This window comes from Pristiophorus japonicus, chromosome 23, assembly GCF_044704955.1.
Source record: "Pristiophorus japonicus isolate sPriJap1 chromosome 23, sPriJap1.hap1, whole genome shotgun sequence".
Taxonomy (NCBI): Eukaryota; Metazoa; Chordata; class Chondrichthyes; family Pristiophoridae; genus Pristiophorus; species Pristiophorus japonicus.
Window position 1 is genome coordinate 41,823,473 of NC_091999.1, and position 27,972 is coordinate 41,851,444.

General features: G+C 50.5%; 1 long non-coding RNA gene across 2 annotated transcripts; it reads right to left on the bottom strand.

Annotated features, from left to right (window-relative positions):
- LOC139235356 (uncharacterized) lies at positions 1–27,786 on the bottom strand. 2 transcript variants are annotated; one of them, XR_011588465.1, is made up of 3 exons: positions 27,549–27,786; positions 24,540–25,322; positions 1–274 (listed from the first exon to the last, which is right to left on the bottom strand). It is a non-coding gene; the product is annotated as an uncharacterized lncRNA (long non-coding RNA). The 2 variants fall into 2 exon arrangements; XR_011588466.1 differs by lacking the exon at positions 1–274 and adding an exon at positions 13,994–15,184.
- Between the last annotated feature and the right edge of the window lie 186 nt (positions 27,787–27,972).

Sequence of the window (27,972 nt, forward strand, 5' to 3'; positions counted from 1 at the left end):
AGGTACTGACTCTGGCTGGGTTCAGTTCCAGACACTGACATCATTCACTTTGTTCCTGCACCAAGATGGCCATGCCTGCGCTGTCCTGCTCAGTGAATCAAATTGGCGGCGTGAACATGCCTTCCTGCACCAAGATGGCCGCCGTTGGCCTGGGCCTGTGACCGGGAGAAAGCCCCAAAGCTGCAACCGCCGATATTCCGGTTATTATTCCGCGCTTGCAGTGAGCACCGATTGTTTATGAAGCCTCCCCAGCTCCCCGCTGGTCCATTAGTTTCTATAGGTATGTAAAGAGAAAAAGGTTAGTAAAGACAAACGTAGGTCCCTGCAGTCAGAATCAGGGGAAGTCATAACTGGGAACAAAGAAATGGCAGAACAATTGAACAAGTACTTTGGTTCGGTATTCACTGAGGAGGACACAAACAACCTTCCGGATATAAATGGGGTCAGAGCATCTAGTAAGGAGGAGGAACTGAGGGAAATCCTTATTAGTCGGGAAACTGTGTTGGGGAAATTGATGGGATTGAAGGCCGATAAATCCCCAGGGCCTGATGGACTGCATCCCAGAGTACTTAAGGAGTTGGCCTTGGAAATAGCGGATGCATTGAGTCATTTTCCAACATTCCATTGACTCTGGATCAGTTCCTATGGAGTGGAGGGCAGCCAATGTAACCCCACTTTTTAAAAAAGGGAGAGAGAAAACAGTGAATTATAGACCGGTCAGCCTGACCTCAGTTGTGGGTAAAATGATGGAATCAATTATTAAGGATGTCATAGCAGTGCATTTGGAAAATGGTGACATGATAGGTCCAAGTCAGCATGGATTTGTGAAAGGGAAATCATGCTTGACAAACGTTCTGGAATTTTTTGAGGATGTTTCCAGTAAAGTGAACAAGGGAGAACCAGTTGATGTGGTATATTTGGACTTTTAGAAGGCTTTGGACAAGGTCCCACACAAGAGATTAATGTGCAAAGTTAAAGCACATGGGATTGGGGGTAGTATGCTGACGTGGATTGAGAACTGGTTGGCAGACAGGAAGCAAAGAGTAGGAGTAAATGGGTACTTTTCAGAATGGCAGGCAGTGACTAGTGGGGTACCGCAAAGTTCTGTGCTGGGGCCCCAGCTGTTTACATTGTACATTAATGATTTAGACGAGGGGATTAAATGTAGTATCTCCAAATTTGCAGATGGCACTAAGTTGGGTGGCAGTGTGAGCTGCGAGGAGGATGCTATGAGGCTGCAGAGTGACTTGGATAGGTTAGGTGAGTGGGCAAATGCATGGCAAATGAAGTATAATGTGGATAAATGTGAGGTTATCCACTTTGGTGGTAAAAACAGAGAGACAGACTATTATCTGAATGGTGACAGATTAGGAAAAGGGGAGGGGCAATGAGACCTGGGTGTCATGGTACATCAGTCATTGAAGGTTGGCATGCAGGTACAGCAGGCGGTTAAGAAAGCAAATGGCATGTTGGCCTTCATAGCGAGGGGATTTGAGTACAGGGGCAGGGAGGTGTTGCTACAGTTGTACAGGGCCTTGGTGAGGCCACACCTGGAGTTTTCTGTACAGTTTTGGTCTCCTAACTTGAGGAAGGACATTCTTGCTATTGAGGGAATGCAGCGAAGATTCACCAGACTGATTCCCGGGATGGTGAGACTGACCTATCAAGAAAGACTGGATCAACTGGGCTTGTATTCACTGGAGTTCAGAAGAATGAGAGGGGACCTCATAGAAACGTTTAAAGTTCTGACGGGTTTAGACAGGTTCGATGCAGGAAAAATGTTCCCAATGTTGGGGAAGTCCAGAACCAGGGGACACAGTTTAAGGATAAGGGGTAAGCCATTTAGGACCGAGATGAGGAGAAACTTCTTCACCCAGAGAGTGGTGAACTTGTGGAATTCTCCACCACAGAAAGTAGTTGGTGCCAATTTACTAAATATATTCAAAAGGGAGTTAGATGAAGTCCTTACTACTCGGGGGATCAAGGGGTATGGCGAGAAAGCAGGAATGGGGTACTGAAGTGCATGTTCAGCCACGAACTCATTGGATGGCGGTGCAGGCTGGAAGGGCTGAATGTCCTACTCCTGCACCTATTTTCTATGTTTCTATGTTTCTATTACTCTGCTCCGTCCCACTGAAAAGGACACTTCTTAGGAGCCTGTAAAAAACGTGTCTCCTCCGCCATTACATGCACCGTGCATGCTCCAAACACAGCCAGGACCCGCGCCTGCGCACTGAGCTCCTGTCGTCTGGGTGCGGCTCATTCTCCCCTGCGGGGCATGCTGGGTACGTATGACCATGAGAAATAGGAGCAGGAGTGGGCCACCCAGACCCCCGGGCCTGCTCCCCATTCAATAAGGTCTGGCTGGTCTGATCATAGGCTCAGCTCCATTCCCTGCCCACTCCCCAGAACCCTTTACTCCCTTATCGCTCAAAAATCTGGCTATCTCCGCCTTAAATATATACAATGACCCAGCCGCCACTGCTCTCTGGTGCAGAGAATTCCACAGATTTACAACCCTCAGAGAAGAAATTCCTCTTCATCTCAGTTTTAAATAGGTTGAGGAGAAAGTTTGCATTTGTAACTAGAACACGATTTACTGTGATTGCATTGGGCACTGAACCATGTTCATTCTGGCAGCTCTTGTTTGTTTCTGGTTATCTTAATAACCTCTATACCTGAACATAAACCATAAGAAATAGCAACAGGAGTAGGCCCTATGGCCCCTCGAGCCTGCTCCGCCATTCAATAAGATCATGGCTGATCTGATCATGGACTCAGTTCCACTTCCCCGCCTGCTCCCCATGCCCCCATATTTCCATATCTTTTAAGAAACTGTCTATTTCTGTCTTAAATTTATTCAATGGCCCAACTTCCACAGTTCTCTGAGGCAGTGAATTCCATAGATTTACAACCCTCGGAGAGAAGAAATTGCTCCTCATCTCTCTTTTAAATGGGCGGCCCCTTATTCTAAGATCATGCAATCTAATTCTAGACTCCCCATTATCAGTGGAAACATCCTCTCTGCATCCACCTTATCAAGCCCCCTCATAATCTTATACGTTTTGATAAGATCACCTTTCATTCTTCTGAATTTCAGTCAGTAGAGGCCCAACCTACTTAATTGTTCCTCATAAGTCAAACGACTCATGCCCAGAATCAACCTCGTGAACCTTCTCTGAGCTGCCTCCAAAGCAAGTATATCCTTTCATAGATATGGAAACCAAAACTGCACGCAGTATTCCAGGTGTGGCCTCACATATAGCTGTAGCAAGATTTTCCTGCTTTTGTACCCTATCCCTTTTGCAATAAAGGCCTAGATACCATTGACCTTCCTGATCACTTGCTGTACCTACATACTATCCTGTTGCATTTCATGCACAAGTATCCCCAGGTCCTGCTGTACTGCGGTACTTTGCAATCTTTCGCCATTTAAACAATATGTTGCTCTTTGATTTTTTCTGCCAAAGTGCATGACCTCACACTTTCCAACATTATAGTCCATCTGCCAAATTTTTGCTCACTCACTTAGCCTGTCTATGTCCTTTTGCAGATTTGGTGTGTACTCCTCACACATTGCCTTTCCTTCGATCTTTGTATCATCAGCAAACTTGGCTATGTTACACTCAGTCCCTTTTTCCAAGTCGTTAATATAGATTGTAAAGCTGGAGATTAATACCCTCTATAAATGTTGAATAAATTATCTTCGTTTCAAACACAATTTGTTGAATATTTGATTCCTTCATGATCAAAGGAGATTAATTTGATGTTCTGTTACGGACTGTTCCCTTTTCGGGCTTTTTCTTAATCTAACTTATATCACTTCTCACCTAGTTCGCTTTCTAGCATATCAAACTCCAAACTTGTTCCATTTGCATACATGAGTTGTGGTTGTAGTAGACTTAACTGCAGTATCTCACTTTAAACTCAGCTGAAATCTTTTGAACCACCCCTTTATTGAACTGTCTTGCATAAGATTTGAAATCCGTTACTTTCTCGATCAGTTAACCTGTTTTTGAAACCAATTGAATATTAAAAACGCATCCACATATTTTGCATGTGATAGCCTGTGAAATATTCTGATATTTGTAATCATCATTACCACAAGCTCCGTTCCCTAGTGACCGACTCCATCCCTCTCCCCAACTTCTGTCTGAGCCTGAACCAGACTGTTCACAACCTTGGTGACATACTTAACCCTGAAATAAGTTTTTGACCACGTATCCACAAAATAACTAAGAATGCCTATTTCCACCTCTGTAACATCGCCCATCTCCGCTCATGCCTCAGCTCATCCACTGCTGAAGCCCTCATCCATGCCTTTTTTTACTTCTGGATTTGACTATTCCAATGCACTCCTCCCACATTCTGACCTACATAAACTAGTGTTGATCCAAAACTCGGCTGCCCATGTCCTAACTCGCACCAAGTCTAGCTCACCCATCACCTCTATGCTCGCTGACCTACAGTGAAGCAATGCCTTGATTTCAAAATTTCAGCTCACACTGCCCCCACAACACCCCCACGCCCGCCGCTCCCGCCCATGAGATATCAGTCTTTCTGAGTATCCCTGATTATAATTGTTCAACCATTGGTGGCTTTTGTGGCTGTGCCTTCTGTTGCCCAGGCCTCAATTCTGGAACATCCAGCCTAAACATTTCTGTCTAACCCCTGCTGTACCCGCACTGGCAGTTTTTGATGGGATAATGTAGAGCACGTTTTTCTCTGTATCTACTCTGTGCTGTATCTTCGCTCAGATTGTTTGACGGGACAGTGTAGAGTGATTTTTACTCAATATGTAACCCGTGTTGTTCCTGCCCTGGGTGTGTTTGAAGAGACAGTGTAGAGGGAGATTTACTCTGTATCTAACCCGTGCTTTACCTATCCTGGGAATGGTTAATGGGACAATGTACAGGGATATTTACTTTGCATTATAACCCTTTCTGTACCTGCCGTGGAGTGGCTGATAGGACAGTGTAGAGGGAATTTACTCTGTATCGATCATTTGTGTACTTGCCCTGGGAATGTTTGCTGGGACAGTGTAGAGGGAACATTAGTCTGTTTGTACCCAGTGCTGTACGTGCCCTAGGAGTGTTTGATGGACAGTGTAGAGGGAGTTTTACTCTGTATCTAACCCGTGCTGTACCTGTGATGGAAGTGTTTGATAGATCAGTGTAGAGGGTACTTTCCTCTATATCTAACCCGTGTTGTACCTGCCCTGGGAATGTCTGGTTGAACATTATAGAGGGAGTTCTCCTCAATATCTAATAAATGCTGTATCTGCCCTGGAATGCCTGGGACATTAGAGGGAGATGTACTCTGTGTCTAACCTGTACTGTACTTGCCCTGGGAACTGTATAGCGGAAGCTTTGGTCTGTATTTAATCCATGTTGTACCTGCCCTGGGAGAGTGTGATGGGACAGTGCATTGGGATCCTTACTGTGTACCTACTCATATCCGTTATACCCCTTGGAGGACGAAATGCGCACTGTGACTCCGGGAGGAGCTCCTCAGCCGGAGTGACTGGAGTGCATCATCACCCCCAGCAACCAAATTTTAATTTGATTTAAGTTTACTGTCCAAAGTTTAATTGGTTTATTTTGTTGGTTATAGTGCCCCCCCCAACCCCAGCTTTAATCAGGGGGCACTTGATTTACAGATCAACAACGAAATAGTTGTGCTATATCTGCCCTGGGATTTTTTTATTGGAACAGTGTAGAGGGAGAAATTACTCTGTAATTATTCCGTGCTGTTCCTGCCCTGGAGTGTTTGTAGGAAATATACTCCATATGTGCTGTACCAGCCCTCGTCTGTTTGTTGCGACAATGTTGAGGGAGCTTTATTCTGGATATAACCCATGCTGTACCTGCCCTGGGACTGTTTAACGGGACCGTGTAGAGAGAGATTTACTCTCTGTTTAAACCGTGCTGTACTTCACCTGAGAGTATTTAATGTGGCAGAGTAGACTAGCGGGAGCTCTACACTGTATCTAACCCATGTATCACATCATGGGCCACCCCAACCTGCGAGAGAACATCTCCACAGGTTTGGGCTGGAGTGAGCCACTGCAGCTTCAGTGTGAGCTGACACAAATGTGTGACGGCTTCGAGGTAGACGACTGGGTGACATCATCAGGGCCCAGATTGCCATTTGGAGCATGGGCAGGAGCATCGGCAGGGCCCTGGTACAGCAGAGGAACATGGAAGGTTGTGCTGGACTTGTGACGAGTGATCAGGACAGAGGAGTGATGAGGGAGCATGCCTGAGATTTGGTGGGTGATCGTGATGGAGGTTCAGTGAATGTTTGTTGCAGAGATGGGGCAGGAGATTGTGGCGGAGGTGCGGCGAGTGTTTTCTTGGAGGGGGAGCGGAGAGGGATCGTGGCGGAGGTGAAGCGAATGTTTGTGGTGGAGGAGTGGCGAGAGATCGTGGCGGAGGTGCGGCGAATGAGGGTACCAGGTGCAAAAGAGGCGAGAGCCCAGGGGCAGCACGGACCAGCCCACACTGTTATATTTGTGCACACGAGCTCCGTACAGCAAAACAGGTCTCCAGTAATCCTGATTAACCCTTGCCACTGGACCAATCCTAGCTCTGTCATGCCCGTGTGGTGGCTGCTGTGCAACGGTCACCACACGTTAAAAACAGGTGCCCGCTGCAAGCCCGGAATAATAACCGGAATATCGGTGGTTGCAGCTTCGAGGCTTTCTCCCGGTCACAGGCCCAGGCTAACGGCGGCCATTTTCGTGCAGGAAGGCAGGTTCAGATCACCGCTATTTTGATTCAGTGAGTAGCAGAGCGCATGCGTGGTCATCTTGGTGCAGGAACAAAGTGAATGATGTCAATGTCTGGAACTGAACCCAGCCAGAGTCAGTACCTTCAGGGGAGGGGAAGCAGTGAGTGTAGAACTGAACCCAGCCAGAGACAATACCTTCAGGGGAGGGGAACCAGTGAGTGTAGAACTGAACCCAGCCAGAGTCAGCACCTTCAGGGGCAGGGGGTTGGTGGGGGGCAAACCAGTGAGTGTAGACCTGAACCCAGCCAGAATCAGTACCTTCAGGGGAGGGGAAGCAGTGAGTGTAGAACTGAACCCAGCCAGAGTCAGTACCTTCAGGGGAGGGGAACCAGTGAGTGTCAAACCGAACCCAGCCAGAGTCAGCACCTTCAGGGGAGGGGAACCAGTGAGTGTAGAACTGAACCCAGCCAGAGTCAGTACCTTCAGGGGAGGGGAACCAGTGAGTGTAGAACTGAACCCAGCCAGAGTCAGTACCTTCAGGGGAGGGGAACCAGTGAGTGTCAAACCGAACCCAGCCAGAGTCAGCACCTTCAGGGGAGGGGAACCAGTGAGTGTAGAACTGAACCCAGCCAGAGTCAGTACCTTCAGGGGAGGGGAACTATGAGTGTAGAACTGAACCCAGCCAGAGTCAGTACCTTCAGGGGGTGGGGGGGACAGGGAGGGGATAACATTTCACGGGGTTGGGGGTAATATATTAGCATGGATGGAGGATTGGCTGACTGACAGAAAACAGAGAGTCAGGATAAATGGTTGCTTCTTGGGTTGACAATCAGTAACTAGTGGGGTGTTGCAGGGATCAGTGCTGAGACTCCAACTATTTACAATCCATATTAATGACTTGGAAGAAGAGACAGAGTGTAACGAAGCCAAGTTTGCTGATGATACGATGGGAAGAAAAGCAAGGTGTGAGTTAGGGACACAAATTCTGCAAAAGGACACAGGCAGGCTGAGTGAGTGAGCATAAATTTGGCAGATGGAGTATAATGTTGGAAAGTGTGAGGTCATGCACTTTGGCAGAAAAAAATTAAACAGCAAGTTATTATTTAAATGTTGAAAGGTTGCAAAGTGCTGCAGTACAGCGAGACCTGGAGGTACTTGTGCATGAAACATAAAAGGATAGTATGCAGGTACAGCAAGTGATCAGGAAGGCCAATGGAATCGTGCCTTTATTGCAAAGGGGATGGAGTATAAAAGCAGGGAAGTCTTGCTACAGTTGTACAAGGTATTGATGAGGCCACTCCTGGTATATTGCGTGCAGTTTTGGTTTCCATATTTCCGAAAGGATATACTTGCTTTGGAGGCAGTTCAGAGAATTTTCAAAAGGTTGATTCCAGGGATGAAGGGGTTGACTTATGAGAAAAGGTTGAGGTTGGGCCTCTACTCATTGGAATTCAGAAGAATGAGCGGTAGTCTTAACGAAATGTGTAAGATTATGAGGGGGCTTTGACAAGGTGGATGAAGAGAGGAATTTCCACTGATAATGGGAAGACTAGAACTACGGGACATAATCTTCGAATAAGGGGCCGTCCACTTAAAAGAAGAAATTTCTTCTCGTAGAGGGTTGTGGATCTGTGGAATTCACTGCCTCAGAGAGCTGTGCAAGCCGGGACATTGAATAAATTTAAGACAGAAACAGAGATTCATAAACGCTAAGGGAATAAGTGGTTATGGGGAGCGGACAGGGGAGTGGTCTCGAGTCCATGATCGGATCAGCCATGATCGTATTAAATAGAGGAGCAGGCTCGAGGAGCCGTATGGGCTATGCCTGCTCCTATTTCTTATTTTCTTATGTTAACTAGTGAGTGCAGAACTGAAACCAGACAGATTCAGCATCTGCATTGGATGAGAGGGGAGCCAGTGAGTTTGGAACAGATTCCAGCCAAAGTCAGCACCTTCAGGGGAGGGGACCAGTGATTGTAGAACTTGTTCCAGCCAGAGCCAACACCTTTAGGGGAGGAGAGGGAGGGGAACCAGTGAGTGTAGAACTGAATCCAGACAGAGTCAGTACCTTCAGGGGAGGGTAACCAGTGAGTGTAGAACTGAACCCAGACAGAGTCAGTACCTACAGGGGAGGAGAGGGGAACCAGTGAGTGTAGAACTGAACCCAGCCAGAGTCAACACCTTCAGGAGTGGAACCAGTGAATGCAGAACTGAACCCAGCCAGAGTCAGCACCTTCAGGGGAGGGGAACCAGTGAGTGTAGAACTGAACCCAGCCAGAGTCAGCACCTTCAGGGGAGGGGAACCAGTGAGTTTAGAACTGAACCCAGCCAGAGTCAGTACCTTCAGGAGAGGGGAACCAGTGAGTGTAGAACTCAACCCAGCCAGAGTCAGCACATTCAGAGGAGGAATGCGAAGGGAACCGAATGTCGAACTGAACCCAGCCAGAGTCTACACCTATAGGAGATGAGAGAGAGGGGAACCAGTGAATGGAGACCTGACCCCAGCCAGAGTCAGGACATTCAGGGGATGGGAAACCAGTGATTGCCGAACAGAACCCAGCCAGTGTAAGCACCTTCAGGGGAGGAGAGGGATGGGAACAAGTGAGTTTAGAACTGAAACCAGACAGTCAGCATCTTCACTGGAGGAGAGGAGGCAGTTCAGAGAGGGTTCACAAGGTTGATTCCGTAAATGAGGGGGTTGACTTATGAGGAAATATTGAGGAGGTTGGGGGCAATATATTAGCAGGTACAAAGGATTGGCTAACTAACAGAAAACAGAGTATTGGGAGAAATGGTTCATTCTCAGGTTGGCAACCAGTAACTAGTGGGGTGCTGCAGGGATCAGTGCTGGGACCCCAACTATTTACAATCTATATCAACAACTTGGAAGAAGGGGCCGAATGTAACGCAGCCAAGTTTGCTGATGAAACAAAGATCGGAGGAAAAGCAATGTGTGAGGAGGACACAAAAAATCTGCAAAAGGGCACAGACAGGCTAAGTGAGTGGGCAAAAATTTGACAGATAGTATATGATGTTGGAAAGTGTGAGGTCATGCACTTTGGCAGAAAATAATGAAAGAGCAAGTTATTATTTATTGGAAAAAAATTGCAAACTGCTGCAGTACACGAGACCTGGGAGAACTTGTGCCTGACACGCTAAATGTTAGTACGCAGGTATAGAAAGTGATCAGGAAGGCCAATGGACTCTTGGCCTTTATTACAAAGGGGATGGAGTATAAAAGCAGGGAAGTCTTGCTACAGTTATACAGGGTATTGGTGAGGCCACACCTGGAATACTGCATGCAGTTTTGGGTTCCATATTTACGAAAGGATAGACTTGCTTTGGAGGCAGTTGAGAGAAGATTCAGTAGGTTGATCCGGAGATGAGGGGGTTGGCTTATGAGGAAAGGTTGAGGACGTTGGAGTTCAGAAGAATGAGAGGTGATCACATCGAAACGTATAAGATTATGAGGGGACTTCACAAGGTGGATGCAGAGAGAACGTTTCCACTGATGGGGGAGACTAGAACCAGAGGGCATAATCTTCGAATAAAGGGCCGCCCATTTAAAACTGAGATGAGGAAGAATTTCTTCTCAGAGTTGTAAATCTGTGGAATTCACTGCCTCAGAGAGCTGTGGAAGCTGGGTCATTGAATAAATTTAAGACAGAAACAGACAGTTTATCAACCGATAAGGGAATAAGGGGTTATGGAGAGCGGGCAAGAAAGTGGACCTGAGTCCATGGTCAGATCAGCCATGATCGTATTTAATGGCGCAGTAGGCTCGAGGGACCGTATGGCCTACTCCTACTCCTATTTATGTTCTTCTGAGTTTGGAACTGAACCCAGCCAGAGTCAGCACCTTCAGGGGAGGGGAACCAGTGAGTGTAGAACTGAACCCAGCCAGAGTCAGTACCTTCAGGGGAGGGGAACCAGTGAGTGTAGAACTGAACCCAGCCAGAGTCAGTACCTTCAGGGGAGGGGAACCAGTGAGTGTAGAACTGAACCCAGCCAGAGTCAGTACCTTCAGGGGAGGGGAACCAGTGAGTGTAGAACTGAACACAGCCAGAGTCAGTACCTTCAGGGGAGGGGAACCAGTGAGTGTAGAACTGAACCCAGCCAGAGTCAGCACCTTCAGGGGAGGGGAACCAGTGAGTGTAGAACTGAACCCAGACAGAGTCAGTACCTTCAGGGGAGGGGAACCAGTGAGCGTAGAACTGAACCCAGCCAGAGTCAGTACCTTCAGGGGATGGGAACCAGTGAATGTAGAACTGAACCCAGCCAGAGTCAGTACCTTCAGGGGATGGGAACCAGTGAATGTAGAACTGAACCCAGCCAGAGTCAGTACCTTCAGGGGAGGGGACAGAGGGCAACCAGTGATTGTCGATGAAATGGGATTTTAGAATCTCACTGTCGAAAGACCCTGGCAATAGTCAAAGTCGGACAGCAGCAAACCCGGTTGCCTGAGCAACAGGAGGATGGAGCTGTAATAATAAAGTACATCACAGACAATGTTCCAAGAAATCGCATGGGACAGGATGTTCGGCTGCGAGAATGTAAACCAGTCAGCTGAGACCGCGAGGTGTGCACGTCTCTATAAATGTCACAAACATTGTGGTTGAGATGTACAAACCACACAATTCGAGCAAAGTTGTATTAATACACTGTCAACACCATGTTTTAGAAGCAATGTTAAATGTCATGAAACCTTGCGTTGGGCCGAGCAGGTGTCTCTGACCAAAATAGGTCAATGTCGCTGTAAAACTGAACCCAGCCAGAGTCAGCACCTTCAGGGGAGGGGAGAGATGGGAGGGAGGGGGAGAGATGGGAGAGAGGGGGAGAGATGGGAGGGAGGGGGGGGGGAGAGATGGGAGGGAGGGAGAGAGATGGGAGGGAGGGAGGGAGAGAGATGGGAGGGAGGGGGGGGGAGAGATGGGAGGGAGGGGGGGGAGAGATGGGAGGGAGGGAGAGAGATGGGAGGGAGGGAGAGAGATGGGAGGGAGGGAGAGAGATGGGAGGGAGGGAGAGAGATGGGAGGGAGGGAGAGAGATGGGAGGGAGGGAGAGAGATGGGAGGGAGGGAGAGAGATGGGAGGGAGGGAGAGAGATGGGAGGGAGGGAGAGAGATGGGAGGGAGGGAGAGAGATGGGAGGGAGGGAGAGAGATGGGAGGGAGGGAGAGAGATGGGAGGGAGGGAGAGAGATGGGAGGGAGGGAGAGAGATGGGAGGGAGGGAGAGAGATGGGAGGGAGGGAGAGAGATGGGAGGGAGGGAGAGAGATGGGAGGGAGGGAGAGAGATGGGAGGGAGGGAGAGAGATGGGAGGGAGGGAGAGAGATGGGAGGGAGGGAGAGAGATGGGAGGGAGGGAGAGAGATGGGAGGGAGGGAGAGAGATGGGAGGGAGGGAGAGAGATGGGAGGGAGGGAGAGAGATGGGAGGGAGGGAGAGAGATGGGAGGGAGGGAGAGAGATGGGAGGGAGGGAGAGAGATGGGAGGGAGGGAGAGAGATGGGAGGGAGGGAGAGAGATGGGAGGGAGGGAGAGAGATGGGAGGGAGGGAGAGAGATGGGAGGGAGGGAGAGAGATGGGAGGGAGGGAGAGAGATGGGAGGGAGGGAGAGAGATGGGAGGGAGGGAGAGAGATGGGAGGGAGGGAGAGAGATGGGAGGGAGGGAGAGAGATGGGAGGGAGGGAGAGAGATGGGAGGGAGGGAGAGAGATGGGAGGGAGGGAGAGAGATGGGAGGGAGGGAGAGAGATGGGAGGGAGGGAGAGAGATGGGAGGGAGGGAGAGAGATGGGAGGGAGGGAGAGAGATGGGAGGGAGGGAGAGAGATGGGAGGGAGGGAGAGAGATGGGAGGGAGGGAGAGAGATGGGAGGGAGGGAGAGAGATGGGAGGGAGGGAGAGAGATGGGAGGGAGGGAGAGAGATGGGAGGGAGGGAGAGAGATGGGAGGGAGGGAGAGAGATGGGAGGGAGGGAGAGAGATGGGAGGGAGGGAGAGAGATGGGAGGGAGGGAGAGAGATGGGAGGGAGGGAGAGAGATGGGAGGGAGGGAGAGAGATGGGAGGGAGGGAGAGAGATGGGAGGGAGGGAGAGAGATGGGAGGGAGGGAGAGAGATGGGAGGGAGGGAGAGAGATGGGAGGGAGGGAGAGAGATGGGAGGGAGGGAGAGAGATGGGAGGGAGGGAGAGAGATGGGAGGGAGGGGAGAGAGATGGGAGGGAGGGAGAGAGATGGGAGGGAGGGAGAGAGATGGGAGGGAGGGAGAGAGATGGGAGGGAGGGAGAGAGATGGGAGGGAGGGAGAGAGATGGGAGGGAGGGGGACAGATGGGAGGGAGGGGGACAGATGGGAGGGAGGGGGAGAGATGGAGGAGGGGAGAGTGGGGGGAGGGGGAGAGATGGAGGGAGGGAGAGAGATGTGAGGGAGGGGAAGCATGGAGTATGGAACTGAACCCAGCCACAGAAGGTACCTTCAGGTTCACTCCCTGGTTGCCCTCCCGTCTGGTGTAGCAATCCCCTCAGCACGGGAATGGAGACAAGTCCAGACCAAAACTGTACGCAGTACTCCAGGTGTGGTCTTACCAACGCCCTGTCCAGTTGTAGCAGGACTTTGCGACTTTTATACTCCGTCCCCCTTGCAATAAAGGCCAGCATTCCATTTGCCTTCCTGATTACTTGCTGAACCTACATACTAACTTTTTGAGTTCCATGTACAAGAAACCCCAGATCCCTCTGTATAACAGTATTTTGTAATCGTCCATTTAAATAATAATTTGCTTTTTTATTTTTCCTACCAAAGGAGATAACCTGACATTTACCACATTATAGTCCATCTGCCAGATTTTTCCCCACTCACTGAGCCGGTCTATATCCCTTTGTAGATTTGTTGCGTCCTCCTCACAACTTGCTTTCCCACCTATCTTTGTATCAGCAGCAAATGTGACTGCGTAACACTGGGTCCCTTCATCCAAGTCATTGATATAAATTAGAAATAGTTGAGGTCCCAGTGGCACCCCACTAGTTACAGTTTGCCAACCTGAAAATGACCCATTTATCCCGACTCTGTGTTTTGTGTGTTACCCAATCCTCGATCCATGCTGAAATAGTATCGACAACCCCGTGAGCTCTTAGAATGTGCAGTAACCTTTTGTGTGGCACCTTATCGAATACTTTCTGGAAATCCAAATATACAACATCAACAGGTTGTCCTTTATCCACTCTGCTCGTTACATCTTCAAACAACTCCAGCAAATTTGTCAAACATAATTTCCCTTTCATCAAACCATGCTGACTCTGCTTGACTGCAATATGATTTTCTAAATGTCCTGCTACTACTTCCTGAATGATGGACTCCAGTATTTTCCCATTGTCAGATGGCAGGCTAACTGGTCTATAGTTTACTGGTTTATGTCTCCCTCTTTTCTTCAACAAGGATGTTACATTTGCAGTTTCCAGTCCACTGGGACCACTCCAGAATTCAGGGAATTTTGTTAGATTACAACCAATGCATCCACTATCTCTGCAGCCACTTCTCTTAAGACCCTGGGATGCATGCCATCAGATCCAGGGGACTTGTCCACCTTTAATCCCATTAGTTTGCTGAGTACTTTATCTCCAGTGATAGTGATTCTTTTAATGTCCCCGCCCCCAGCAATAACTCTTATCAACTATTGGGATGTTTTTAGTGTCCTCTATTGTGAAGACCGATAGAAAATATTTGTTCAAAGTCTCTGCCATTTCTGTGGTTCCCATTATTAATTCTCCAGTCCCATCCTCTAAGGGACCAACGTTTACTTCAGCTACTCTCTGCAGAAGCTCTTACTGCCTGTTTTTATATTTCTTGCTAGTTTGATCTCGTATGCCATCATCTCGTCTTTATCATTATTTTTAGTCGTCCTTTGCTGGTTTCAAAACATTTCCCAATCCTCTGGCTTTCCACTGTCCTTGGCAACATTGTATGTGTTTTTTTTTCAATTTGATACCATCCTTTACATCCTTAGTTAGCCAGGGATGGTTCATCCTTCTCTTAGTATCTTTAATTCTCTGCTGAGATTGTGAAATATCTCCTTAAATGTTTCGCACTGCATTTCTACAGTCTTACCCTTTTACATATTTTCCCAGTCCACTTGGTGTCAGTGACAAGGATTGGTTTGTATCACATGGGAGGAGATTGGTGTCAGTGACTGTGGGGTTAATTAAACCTTATTTGACTGTCAACCGTGAGGGATTATGGAATGTACTTTTCAAATTCGGCTGTCCTCAAAATGTGTCACCATCCTCCACTTGCTTGGTGATAACATGCAAGCTGTGATCCTGAGCAATGGATCCACCAGAGACCCAATTCATGTACGGACCGGGGTGAAGCAAGGCTGTGTCACTGCACCCACGCTCTTCTCCATCTTCCTTGCTGCATTGCTGCATCACACCGTCAGTAAACTTCCCGCTGGAGTGGAGATAATCTACAGAATAAACGGGAAACTGTTCAACTTCCATCACCTTCAGACCAGATCCAAGGTCGTGCCATCCTCTGTCATCGAATTACAATATACAGATGATGCTTGTGTCTGCGCTCACTCAGAGGACGAGCTCTAAACCATCGTCAACACGTTCACCGTAGTGTCTGAGAGCCCTACACTAAACATCTCCGGAAAAGAAAGGTGCTCCATCAACCTATCCCCACCACACAGCACTGCCCTTCACCCCCACCCCACCCCGGTGATCAAAATCCACGATGAGCCCTTTGGCAAAATGGTCCATTTTTCATACCTCGAGAGCCTCCTGTCAACAAGGGCACATATCAATGACTAGGTCCAACACCACCTTCTGTGTGTCAGCACAGCCTTTGGTCACCTAAGTCATAAGTCAAGGACACCATCAAGGCCTCCTTGAAGAAGTTCAATATCCCCGCCGACACCTGGGAATCCCTGGCACAAGATCGCTCAGAGTGGAAGAGAATAATCCGTGAGGGCGTCGAACACTTCGAGTCTCTCCACCTGGAGCAAGCGGAGACCAAGTGCTGACAGCGGGAGGAGCACACGACAACCCAAGCACTTCAACAAACCGGCACTTCAACCAACGTACTTTCAACCACCGTCTGTCCAACCTGCGACAGAGACTGTAGCTCCCGCATTGGACCCAACAGACATCTGAGACCTCATTTGTAATGTGGAAGCAAGTCATCCTCGACTCCAAGGGACTGCCTATGATGATGGTTGGTTTATATCAGACAGGAGGGGATTGGTGTCAGTGACTGTGGGGTGGGTTTATATCAGACAGGAGGGGATTGGTGTCAGTGACGGTGGGGTTGGTTTATATCAGACAGGAGGGGATTGGTGTCAGTGACTGTGGGGTGGGTTTATATCTGACAAGAGGGGATTGGTGTCAGTGACTGTGGGGTGGGTTTATATCAGACAGGAGGGGATTGGTGTCAGTGACGGTGGGGTTGGTTTATATCAGACAGGAGGAGATTGGTGTCAGTGACTGTGGGGTGGGTTTATATCAGACAGGAGGAGATTGGTATCAGTGACTGTGGGGTGGATTTATATCTGACAGGAGGAGATTGGTATCAGTGACTGTGGGGTGGGTTTATATCTGACAGGAGGAGATTGGTGTCAGTGACTGTGGGGTGGATTTATATCAGACAGGAGGGGATTGGTGTCAGTGACTGTGGGGTGGGTTTATATCAGACAGGAGGGGATTGGTATCAGTGACTGTGGAGTGGGTTTATATCAGACAGGAGGAGATTGGTATCAGTGACTGTGGGGTGGATTTATATCTGACAGGAGGAGATTGGTGTCAGTGACTGTGGGATGGATTTATATCAGACAGGAGGGGATTGGTGTCAGTGACTGTGGTGTGGGTTTATATCAGACTGGAGGGGATTGGTATCAGTGACTGTGGGGTGGGTTTATATCAGACAGGAGGGGATTGGTGTCAGTGACTGTGGGGTGGGTTTATATCAGACAGGAGGGGATTGGTATCAGTGACTGTGGAGTGGGTTTATATCAGACAGGAGGAGATTGGTATCAGTGACTGTGGGGTGGATTTATATCTGACAGGAGGAGATTGGTGTCAGTGACTGTGGGGTGGGTTTATATCAGACAGGAGGGGATTGGTGACATGGAATCATAGCAGTTTACAACACAGAAGGAAGCCATTTAACCTGCCCCTGTAGTTCCAGTTCTAGTGCACACCTCTATTATTATAACTGTAGATTGTGTCTCTGTTGTATTCTATAGAGTATGTTTCTGGTATTGTTAAAGTGTTAAAGGCTTCTGTTAGAGGGGATAGTGTCACACTTTGTTATTATTGCAAAAACGCTGTTTCAATTATTAAATACTTGTTTACAGTGTAAAACTAGGCCTTGTCTCTGTTTGTTACATGCCAGATCCTGTCTCTTACATGCCAGATCCTGTCTCTGTTTGTATTACGCCGGACCCTGCCTCCGTTTGTATTACGCCGGACCCTGCCTCCGTTTGTATTACGCCGGACCCTGCCTCCGTTTGAATTACGCCGGACCCTGCCTCCGTTTGAATTACGCCGGACCCTGCCTCCGTTTGAATTACGCCGGACCCTGCCTCCGTTTGAATTACGCCGGACCCTGCCTCCGTTTGAATTACGCCGGACCCTGCCTCCGTTTGAATTACGCCGGACCCTGCCTCCGTTTGAATTACGCCGGACCCTGCCTCCGTTTGAATTACGCCGGACCCTGCCTCCGTTTGAATTATGCCGGACCCTGCCTCTGTTTGTATTACGCCGGACCCTGTCTCCGTTTGTATTACGCCGGACCCTGCCTCCGTTTGTATTACGCCGGAACCTGTCTCCGTTTATATTACGCCGGACCCTGGGTCTTTTGTGCTGCCCAATAGCGTGAGCCCAGGCTGGCCCAATAGCGTGAGCCCAGGCTGGAAACAGGGGTGCAAACACTGGGCCTGCGGGCCTGGGACCGAGCCCGGGTGTGTGTGTAACGGACCGAGCACGTGTGTGTGTGTAACGGATGGTGCGGAGTGTTGTCTCTCGAGCCTGGGCCCGCGCTCGGGCTGCGTGACCTCCCGAGATTTATTAACGCAGGGAACTATTTGTTCTGCACTTTTCTGATGGACAGGCGACAAGCCCCGCCCCGTGTCCTGGCCCGCCCCCTCTAAGCGCAAATCATTCCATGCAGGTGGTGCCGAGAAACAGGACTGGGGTAAGGCATATACTGGGACTGGGGCAAGGCACTTCAGCTGGGGGAGGCATATACTGGCACTGCGGTAAGGCACTTCAGCTGGGGGAGTCATGCACTGGAAGTAGGGTAAGGCACTTCAGCTGGGGGAGGCATGCTTGAGCATGGGGTTTGTGAGCTTGAGCAGCAGCGAGTGTCACTGCATCCGCGAGGCTGAGAGCTACGTGGATAGCACCTTTCAGGGGGTCGTCACCTCGCAGCATAAGAGTGTGCAGGCAGAGAGGGAATGGGTGACTGCCCAGACAGACATTGAGGACCAGGCAGGTAGTGCAGGACACCTCTCAGTGCATCTCACTCTCTGTACTGGTGGTTCCTCAGGGAGTACAGCCACAGCCAAGTCCAAGTCTTCATGGGTGGCTCATCTGTAATGGGGGGGGGGGGCAGTGGGAAGAGGAAGGTCAGAGATACAGAGGGGTGTCGGGCTGGAGGAGGTTAGAGAGATAGAGAGGTGTGTAGGTGCTGGAGGAGGTTAGAGGGATAGGGAGGATGTAAAAGCTGGAGGAGGTTACAGAGGGGGAGGGGTCGAGTGCTGGAGGAGGTTACAGAGGGGGAGGATTGTAATGCTGGAGGGGGTTACAGAGATAGGGAGAGGTGTCGGACCTGCAGGAGGTTAGAGATAGGGCGGGGTTTAGGGCTGGAGGAGATTACAGTGAGGGAGGGATGTAGGGGATGGAGGTTACAGAGATAGGGAGGGGTTTAGGGCTGGAGGAGGTTTTCGAGAACAGGATGAGTGTAAGGGCTGGAGGAGGTTAGAGAGAGAGAGAGAGATGTTTGTAGGGTCTGGAGGAGATTACAGAGATAGGGAGGGTTGTAGGGCTGCAGCTGGTTACAGAGATAGGGAGGTGTGCAGTACTGGATGAGGTTAGAGAGATAGGGAGGTGTGCAGTACTGGATGAGGTTACAGAGATAGGAAGGGGCTGGAGGAGATTGCAGAGATAGGGAAGATTCTGGTATTGGAGGTGGTTATGGAGATAGAGAGGGGTGGAGGGCTGGAGGAGATTACAGAGATAGGGAAGGGTGTAGGGGCTGTAGGTTACAGAGATAAGGAAGGGTGTAGGGGCTGTAGGTTACAGAGAGAGGAAGGGGTGTAGGGGCTGGAGTAGGTTGCAGAGATTGGGAGGGTTGTAGGGGCTCAAGGAGGTAGCAGATAGGAAGGGGTATAGGGCTGGAGGAGGTTACACAGATAGGGAGTGGTATAGGGCTGGAGGAGGTTACAGATATAGGGAGAGGTGTAGGGCTCGAGGAGGTTACAGAGAAAGGGAGGGTTGTCGGGCTGGAGGTGGTTACGGAGATAGGGAGGGGTGAAGGGGCTGGAGGAGGTTCGAGATAAGGAGGGGTGTAGGGGTAGGAGGAAGTTAGAGATAGGGAATGGTTCAGGGCTGGAGGAGGTTACACGGATAGGAAGAGGTGTAGTGCTGAAGGAGGTTACAGAGATATGGAGGAGTGTAGGGCGGGAGGAGATTAGAGGGATATGAGGTTAGAGGGATATGGAGGAGTGTAGGGCTGGAGGAGCTTACAGAGATAGGGAGGGTTGTAGGGGCTGGAGGTTGTTACAAGGGAAAGGGAGGGTTGTCGGGGCTGGAGGTGGTTGCAGAGATTGGAACGTTGTAGGGGCTCGAGGAGGTTAGAGATAGGGAGTGGTATAGGGGCTGGAGGAGGTTACACGGATAGGAAGAGGTGTAGTGCTGAAGCAGGTTACAGAGATAGGGAGGGTTGCCGGGGCTAGGGGAGGTTACAGAGATAGGGAAGGGTGTAGGGCTGGAGGATGTTGCAGAGATAGGGAGGGGTGTACGTCTGGAGGATGTTGCAGAGATAGGAAGGGGTGTACGGCTGGAGGAGGTTACAGAGATAGGTAGAGGTGAAAGGCTGGAGGTGGTGAGAGATAGGGAGGGGTGCAGGGGCTGGAGGAGGTTTGAGAGATAGGGAGGGGTGCACGGGCTGGAGGAGGTTGGTGAGATAGGGAGGTATGTAGGGGCTGGAGGAAGTTAGAGAGATAGCGAGGGGTGTCGGTCTGAAGGAAGTTAGAGATAGGGAGGGGTTTAGGGCTGGAGGAGGTTACAGAGATAGAGAGGGGTGTAGGGGCTGGAGGAGGTTACAGAGCTAGCGATGGGTGTAGTGGCTGGAGGTTACAGAGATAGGGAGGGGTTTAGGGCTGGAGGAGGTTACAGAGAGAGGGAGGGGTGTAGGCGCTGGAGGGGATTACAGAGAAAGAGAGGGGTGCAAGGGTTGGAGGGGATTACAGACAAAGGGAGAGGTGTAGGGTCTGGTGGAGGTTGGAGATAGTGAGTGGTGTAGGGACTGGAGGTTGCAGAGATATGGAGGGCTGTAGGGGCTGGAGGACATTACAGGGAGAGGGAGGGGTGTATGGCAGGAGGAGGTTATAGAGATAGCGAAGGGTGTAGCGCCTGGAGGAGGTTAAAGAGATAGGGAGGGGTGTATGGGCTGGAGGAGGATATAGAGGGGGAGGCTTGTAGTGCTGGAGGACGTTACAGATAAAGGGAGGGTTGTCGGGGTTGGGGGAGGTTACAGAGATAGGAAGGGTTGTCGGGGCTGGAGGAGGTTACAGATAGGGGAGGGTGTAGGGGTTGGAGGAGACTACAGAGATAGGGAGGGATGTAGGGGCTGAAGGAGGTTCCATAGATACGGAGGGCTGTAGGGATGGAGGAGGTTACAGAGATAGCGATGGTGTTGGGGCTGGAGGTTACAAAGATAGGGAGGGTTGTAGGAACTGGAGGTGGTTACGGAGATAGGGAGGGGTGTTGGGCCTGGATGAAATTAGAGGTAGGGAGGGAATTAGGGCTGGAGTTGCTTACAGAGATAGGGAGGGGTCTCGTGCTGGAGGAGGTTAGAGATCGGGAGCTGTGTAGGTGCTGAAGGTTACAGCGATAGGGACGGGTGTAGGGGCTGGAGGAGGTTAGAGAGATGTGGAGGTGTGTTGCACTGGAGATGGTTACAGATGGGGAGGGATGTAGGGCTGGAGGAGATTGCAGAGATAGCGAGGGGTGGAGGGTCTGGAGGAAGTTACAGAGATAGGGAGGGGTGTAGGGTCCGGAGGAGGTTACAGAGATAGGGAGGGGTGTAGGGGCTGGAGGAGGTTAGAGATAGGGAGAGATGTCGGGGATGGAGGAGATTAGAGATAGGGAGGGGTGTATGGGCTGGAGAGCTGACAGAAATAGGGAGAGGTGTCGGTCTGAAGGAGATTGCAGAGATAAGGAAGGGTCTAGAGGCTCGAGGAGGTTACAGAGATCGGGAGGGGTGCAGCGATTGGAGGAGAGTACAAACATAGGGAGGGGTCTACGGGCTGGAGGAGGTTAGAGAGATAGGGAGATATGTAGGTGCTGAAGGAGGTTAGAGATAGGGAGGTATGTAGGTGCTGGAGTAGGTTGGAGAGATACCAAGGTGTGTAATGCTGGAGGAGGTTACAGAGGGGGAGGGTTGTCGTGCTGGAGGAGGTTGCAGACGTAGGGAGGGATGTAGGGACAGGGGGAGGTTAGAGAGATAGCAAGGGGTGTAGGGCTGGAGGAGGTTACAGAGTTACGGAGGTGGATAGTGGCTGGATGGGGTTAGAGATATGGAGGGGTGTAGGGGCTGGAGGAGGGTCAGAGAGATAGGGAGGGGTGTAGGGGCTGGAGGAGGTTTAGAGAGATAGGGAGGGGTGTAGGGGCTGGAGGAGGTTTAGAGATAGGGAGGGATGTAGGGCAGGAGGAGGTTCGAGAGATTGGAAGGGATGTCGGGCTGGGGCTTTGGGGCTGGAGGAGGTTTAGAGAGATATGAGAGGTGTCGGTGCTGGAGGAGGTTGAGAGAGATAGGGAGGGGTGCAGGGCTGGAGGAGCTTACACAGATAGGGAGGGTTGTAGGGCTGAGGAGGTTACAGAGATAGGGAGGTGTGTAGGGGCTGGAGGAGGTTCAGAGAGATAGGGAGGGATGTAGGGCTGGGGCTTTGGCGCTGGAGGAGGTTTAGAGAGATATGAGAGGTGTCGTTGCTGGAGGAGGTTAGAGAGATCGGGAGGGTTGTAGGGCTAAGGAGGTTTAGAGAGATAGGGAGGGGTGCAGGGCTGGAGGAGGTTACAGAGATGGGGAGGGGCTGGAGGAGGTTACAGAGATGGGGAGGGGAGGGGAGGGGAGGGGAGGGGAGGGGAGGGGAGGGGAGGGGAGGGGAGGGGAGGGGAGGGGAGGGGAGGGGAGGGGAGGGATTTGAACACGAGGTTGAGAATTTTAAATCAGCGCCTCACTGGGGCCGAGGAGGGGGGAGAAGTGCAGGAACACAACCCCCTCACTACCTACCCTGCACTAACCCCCATCATCTGTTAAATCACCGGGAGTTCCAGCGACACTCCTACCCCTCTCTCTCGGTATTTATCCACTCACTGCCTCACTCAAAGCTTATCTCCCATTGACAGTCCGTGTGAGGACCCTTGTTGTCCCAGAATTGCTCCCCGTGGACACCGACTGACCTTCCCCGTGCCTCCACCACCCTCCTCCTGTTCCGTGACGGCCGACAAATTCAGGTTGTGTTCCAGTCAGCAAGCGAAAGATCGGCGGTGGGGTGTATAAATTAAAACACTTGGCAGCCGGAGGAAGGGGCTTGGGGGGCCATGTCCTGCCCACGGGCCGTATGTTTGACACCCCTGAGCTACACTGTCAAGCCCTGTAAGAATTTTCTATGTTTCAATGAGATCACCTCTCATTCTTCTAAACTGTAGAGAATATCGGCCTGGTCTACTCAATCTCTGCTCACAGGACAATCCCCCCATCCCAGGAATCAGTCTGGCGAACCTTCGTTACCATCCTCAATGGTATGTACATCCTTCCTTAGTTAAGTAGCCAAACTGTACACAATACTCCAGGTGTAGTCTCACCAGGGCCCGATATAATTGCAATAGGATATCTAGGAGCAAGTTATTTTTTAAATGGAGAAAGATTACAAAATGCTGCAGTACAGTGGGACCTGGGGTCACTTGTGTATGAAGCACAAAAGGATAGTATGCAGGTACAGCAAGTGATCAGAAAGGCCAATGGTATCTTGGCCTTTATTGCAAAGGGGATGGAGTATAAAAGCAGGGAAGTCTTGCTACAGCTATATAAGGTATTAGTGAGGCCACACCTGGAATACTGCATGCAGTTTTGGTTTCCATATTTACGGAAGGATTTACTTGCTTCGGAGCCCGTTCAGAGAAGGTTCACTCGGTTGATTCTGGGGATGAGGGGGTTGACTCATGAGGAAACGTTGAGTAATTTGGGCCTCGACTCATTGAAATTCAGAAGAATGAGAGGTGATCTTATCGAAATGTATAAGATTATGAGGGGGCTTGACAAGGTGGATGGAGAGAGGATGTTTCCACTGATGGGGGAGACTCGAACTAGAGGGCATGATCTTAGAATAAGGGCCACCCATTTAAAGCAATGAGGAGGAGGAATTTCTTCTGAGGGTTGTAAATCTGTGGAACTCGCTGCCTCAGAGAGCTGTGGAAGCTGGGACATGAAATAAATTTAAGACAGAAATAGACAGTTTCTTAAACGATAAGGGAATAAGGGGTTATGGGGAGTGGGCAGGTAAGTGGAGCTGAATACATGATCAGATCAGCCATGATCTTATTGAATGGCGGAGCAGGCTCGAGGGGCCATACGGCCTACTCCTGTTCCTATTTCTTATGTTCTGATGTTTACTCTTATCCTCAAATCCTCTTGTAATAAAGGCTGACATACCATTTGGTTTCTTCATTGCTTGCTGTACCTGCATATTAACTTTCAGTGATTCGTGTACAAGGACACCAAGGTCCCTCTAAACACCAACATTTCCCAATCTCTCACCATTTCAAGTAGCTGTTTCCAGTCCACTTTGGCTAAATCACATATCAGCTTAGTAAAATTGGCTTTTCCCCAATTGAGAACTTTTATTCCTGGTCTATCTTTGTCCTTTTCCATAACTACCCTAAATCTAACTGAATTACGATCACTCGCACCAAAATGCTGTCCCATCGATACCCCTTCCACCTGCCCAGCTTCAGTCCCTAATACTAAGTCCAGAACTTCCTCCTCTCTTGTTGGGCTTGCTACGTACTGGTTAAAAAGTTCTGCTGGTTGCTGACCCCTCTGCGAAGGGAAATAGGTCCTTCCTATCCACTCTATCTAGACTGATCATAATTTTATACACCTCATTAAGGTCTCCCCTCAGTCTCCTCCGTTCCAAAGAAAACAAACTATTAAGAGGGTTGGTGGGCTGGAGGAGGTTACCGAGATAGGAGAGATTTGAACAAGAGGATGAGTATTTTAAAGACTGATGCCACCAGTCATCTCGCCGAGCACAGAATGTAACTCACTACCAACAGGAAGGATGTTACTTTAACTACTAAATATGCATAATGCGGGGAAATCAATCTCTGTCCCTTTAACGAACAGCGACATGGAAAGAGGGAAATGAATGACCTTTAAACACCAGGTCCACTTGGCACTGAAGTATCTGAAACTCATAATAGGAACTCATAAATAGAAATAAAATACTGACAAATGTTAAACTGTATTGTTGACAAAAGAAATCTCGATTTAACTTTAAAAGATGAATTGTTTAACAGAGATTCACACAGACTCACCTGACAGGCTGACTCAGGATCCACCCCTCAAGCACTGTGATTGGTTGCAGAACACGCTGCTCCCTGGGCCCTCCGGCCTCTGACCTCTCTTCCTGTTGGTTCCCAGGGCAATCAATCACCACTCGCTAACATTGCGCTGCCACATTAAGTTGAGGGGCTCGGAGGAAGAAATAAAATGAGGCCGTGAATGAGTTAAAAAATAAAATTAGAAAAGCATGATTAAATAAACAAGGAGAGGCAATGTAAATGAAAGGGTACAATCCGAAAGGGGGTGCATGAACAGTGAGATCTGCGGGTATATGTGGACAAATCACTGAAGGTGACAGGACAGGTTGGGAAAGCAGTTAAAAAAACTGACAGGATCCTGGGCATCACAGAGTACAAAAGCAAGGAGGTTATGATGAACCTTTGTAAAACACTGGTTCGGTCTCAACTGGAGCATTGTGTCCAATTCTGGGCACCGCACATTAGGATGTGAAGGCCTGAGAGAGGAAGCAGAAAAGATTGACAAGAATGATTCACGAGATGAGGGACTTCAGTTCCGTGGTTGACTGGAGAAACTGGGGTTGTTCTCCTTGGAGCAGAGAAGGTTGAGAGGAGAATTGATAGAAGTGTTCAAAATCATGAGGGGGCCGGACAGAGTAGATAGAGAGATACTGTTCCCATTGGTGGAGGGGTCGAGAACCAGAGGAGACGGACTTAAGGTGAATGGCAAAATAACCGAAGGTGACATCAAAAAAATCTATTTTATGCAGCGAGTGGTTAGGATCCGGAAAGCACGGCCTGAAAGGGTGGTGGAGGAAGACACAATCACAGCATTCAAAAAAAAAGGAACTTGGATAAGTATCTGAAAAAAAACATTTTGCAGGGCCGGGGGAAAAGGGAGGGGAGTAGGCAAGGGTTCGATGGGCCGAATGGCCTTCCGTGCTGTAACCATTCTCTGATTGTGTGAGCAGAACCACTCTGTTCCCTGACTCAATCTAAAGCCTTCCTGATTGTGAGCACCTCTGTTAAACCTGCCCTGCACCTTCACTGCTCCAAGGATAACCACCCCAGATGCTGCAGCCATCATCTTAATGAATGGCGGCAGGCTCGAGGGGCCAAAGGGCCGACTCATCTCCTATTTCTGATGTTCTCATGTGTTCATGTCACTGGTCCCCATCCTGCACCTGCTCCCTGCAGTAAGATGGCCGCCGTGCATGCTCCTTGCCCTGCAGTGGGACAATGGAAAGTATTGTGACGTCAAGGAAGCCCCGCCCCTGTTGCTCCCTGCTCCCCGAGGCGGGCGGACCCCTGCTGCCCAAAGCTGGCGGCCGAACTCCCGGCAATCCCCGACAGTAACCAAGGCCCATCCCTGCCCGAAGGTGCCCCGCAGCCGCCACCCAAATCTCACCGCCCGCGCGTGTCCGTGAGTCTGAGTCCTCAGGAAGGCTGGGCGCACTGCCCGGGCTGATCATCCATCCTCCACGGCTGGGGGGGGGGGCAAAACGTCGCCCGTCGGCAGCTAATCTCCCACAATAGGCTGGCCCCGCGCCTGCGCACAACTCCGCCCCGCCTCACCTGGGCCCCGAGCTCAAAGGCTGCGAGCGGAGCCCCCCCAACAAACCCCCCAACCGCCCGCAACACTCAGCCCGCAGCCAATGGCGAGGCGCACTAGCCCACCCAGCGCCCTGCTCCGCGCCAATCAGTGGCGGGGAGGCGGGGCACCAGTCAATCACTGGTCCCTGAAGGTGCTGACTCTGGCTGGGTTCAGTTCTACACTCACTGGTTCCCCTCCCCTGAAGGTACTGACTCTGGCTGGGTTCAGTTCTACACTCACTGGTTCCCCTCCCCTGAAGGTATTGACTCTGGCTGGGTTCAGTTCTACACTCACTGGTTCCCCTCCCCTGAAGGTGCTGACTCTGGCTGGGTTCAGTTCTACACTCACTGGTTCCCCTCCCCTGAAGGTACTGACTCTGGCTGGGTTCAGTTCTACACTCACTGGTTCCCCTCCCCTGAAGGTACTGACTCTGGCTGGGTTCAGTTCTACACTCACTGGTTCCCCTCCCCTGAAGGTACTGACTCTGGCTGGGTTCAGTTCTACACTCACTGGTTCCCCTCCCCTGAAGGTGCTGACTCTGGCTGGGTTCAGTTCTACACTCACTGGTTCCCCTCCCCTGAAGGTGCTGACTCTGGCTGGGTTCAGTTCTACACTCACTGGTTCCCCTCCCCTGAAGGTACTGACTCTGGCTGGGTTCAGTTCTACACTCTCTGGTTCCCCTCCCCTGAAGGTACTGACTCTGGCTGGGTTCAGTTCTACACTCACTGGTTCCCCTCCCCTGAAGGTACTGACTCTGGCTGGGTTCAGTTCTACACTCACTGGTTCCCCTCCCCTGAAGGTGCTGACTCTGGCTGGGTTCAGTTCTACACTCACTGGTTCCCCTCCCCTGAAGGTACTGACTCTGGCTGGGTTCAGTTCTACACTCACTGGTTCCCCTCCCCTGAAGGTACTGACTCTGGCTGGGTTCAGTTCTACACTCACTGGTTCCCCTCCCCTGAAGGTACTGACTCTGGCTGGGTTCAGTTCTACACTCACTGGTTCCCCTCCCCTGAAGGTGCTGACTCTGGCTGGGTTCAGTTCTACACTCACTGGTTCCCCTCCCCTGAAGGTGCTGACTCTGGCTGGGTTCAGTTCTACACTCACTGGTTCCCCTCCCCTGAAGGTACTGACTCTGGCTGGGTTCAGTTCTACACTCTCTGGTTCCCCTCCCCTGAAGGTACTGACTCTGGCTGGGTTCAGTTCTACACTCACTGGTTCCCCTCCCCTGAAGGTACTGACTCTGGCTGGGTTCAGTTCTCCACTCACTGGTTGCCCTCCCCTGAAGGTGCTGACTCTGGCTGGGTTCAGTTCTACACTCACTGGTTCCCCTCCCCTGAAGGTACTGACTCTGGCTGGGTTCAGTTCCAGACACTGACATCATTCACTTTGTACCTGCACCAAGATGGCCGCGCATGCGCTGTGCTACTTACTGAATCAAGATGGCGGAGCGCTGAACCTCTAGGAAGATGGCCGCCGTTAGCTTGGGCCTGTGACCGGGAGAAAGCCCCGAAGCTGCATCCGCCGATAATCCGGTTATTATTGCGGGCTTGCGGCGGGAACGGGTTGTTTATGAAGCCTCCCCAGCTCCCCGCTGGTCCCTTACCCCGCTCCGTCCCGCTGATAAAGAGAATCCTGAGGAGCCTGTCCAAAACACGTCTTCTCCGCCATTACACGCACGGCGCATGCTCCAAACACAGCCACGGCCCGCGCCTGCGCACTGAGCTCCTGCAGTCTGGATGCAGCACATTTTCCCCCATAGGGCATGCTGGGTAGATAAGACCATGACAAACATGAGCAGGAGTGCGTTAGATACTGCACGGGTTATATCCAGAGTGAAGCTCCCTCTGTACTGTC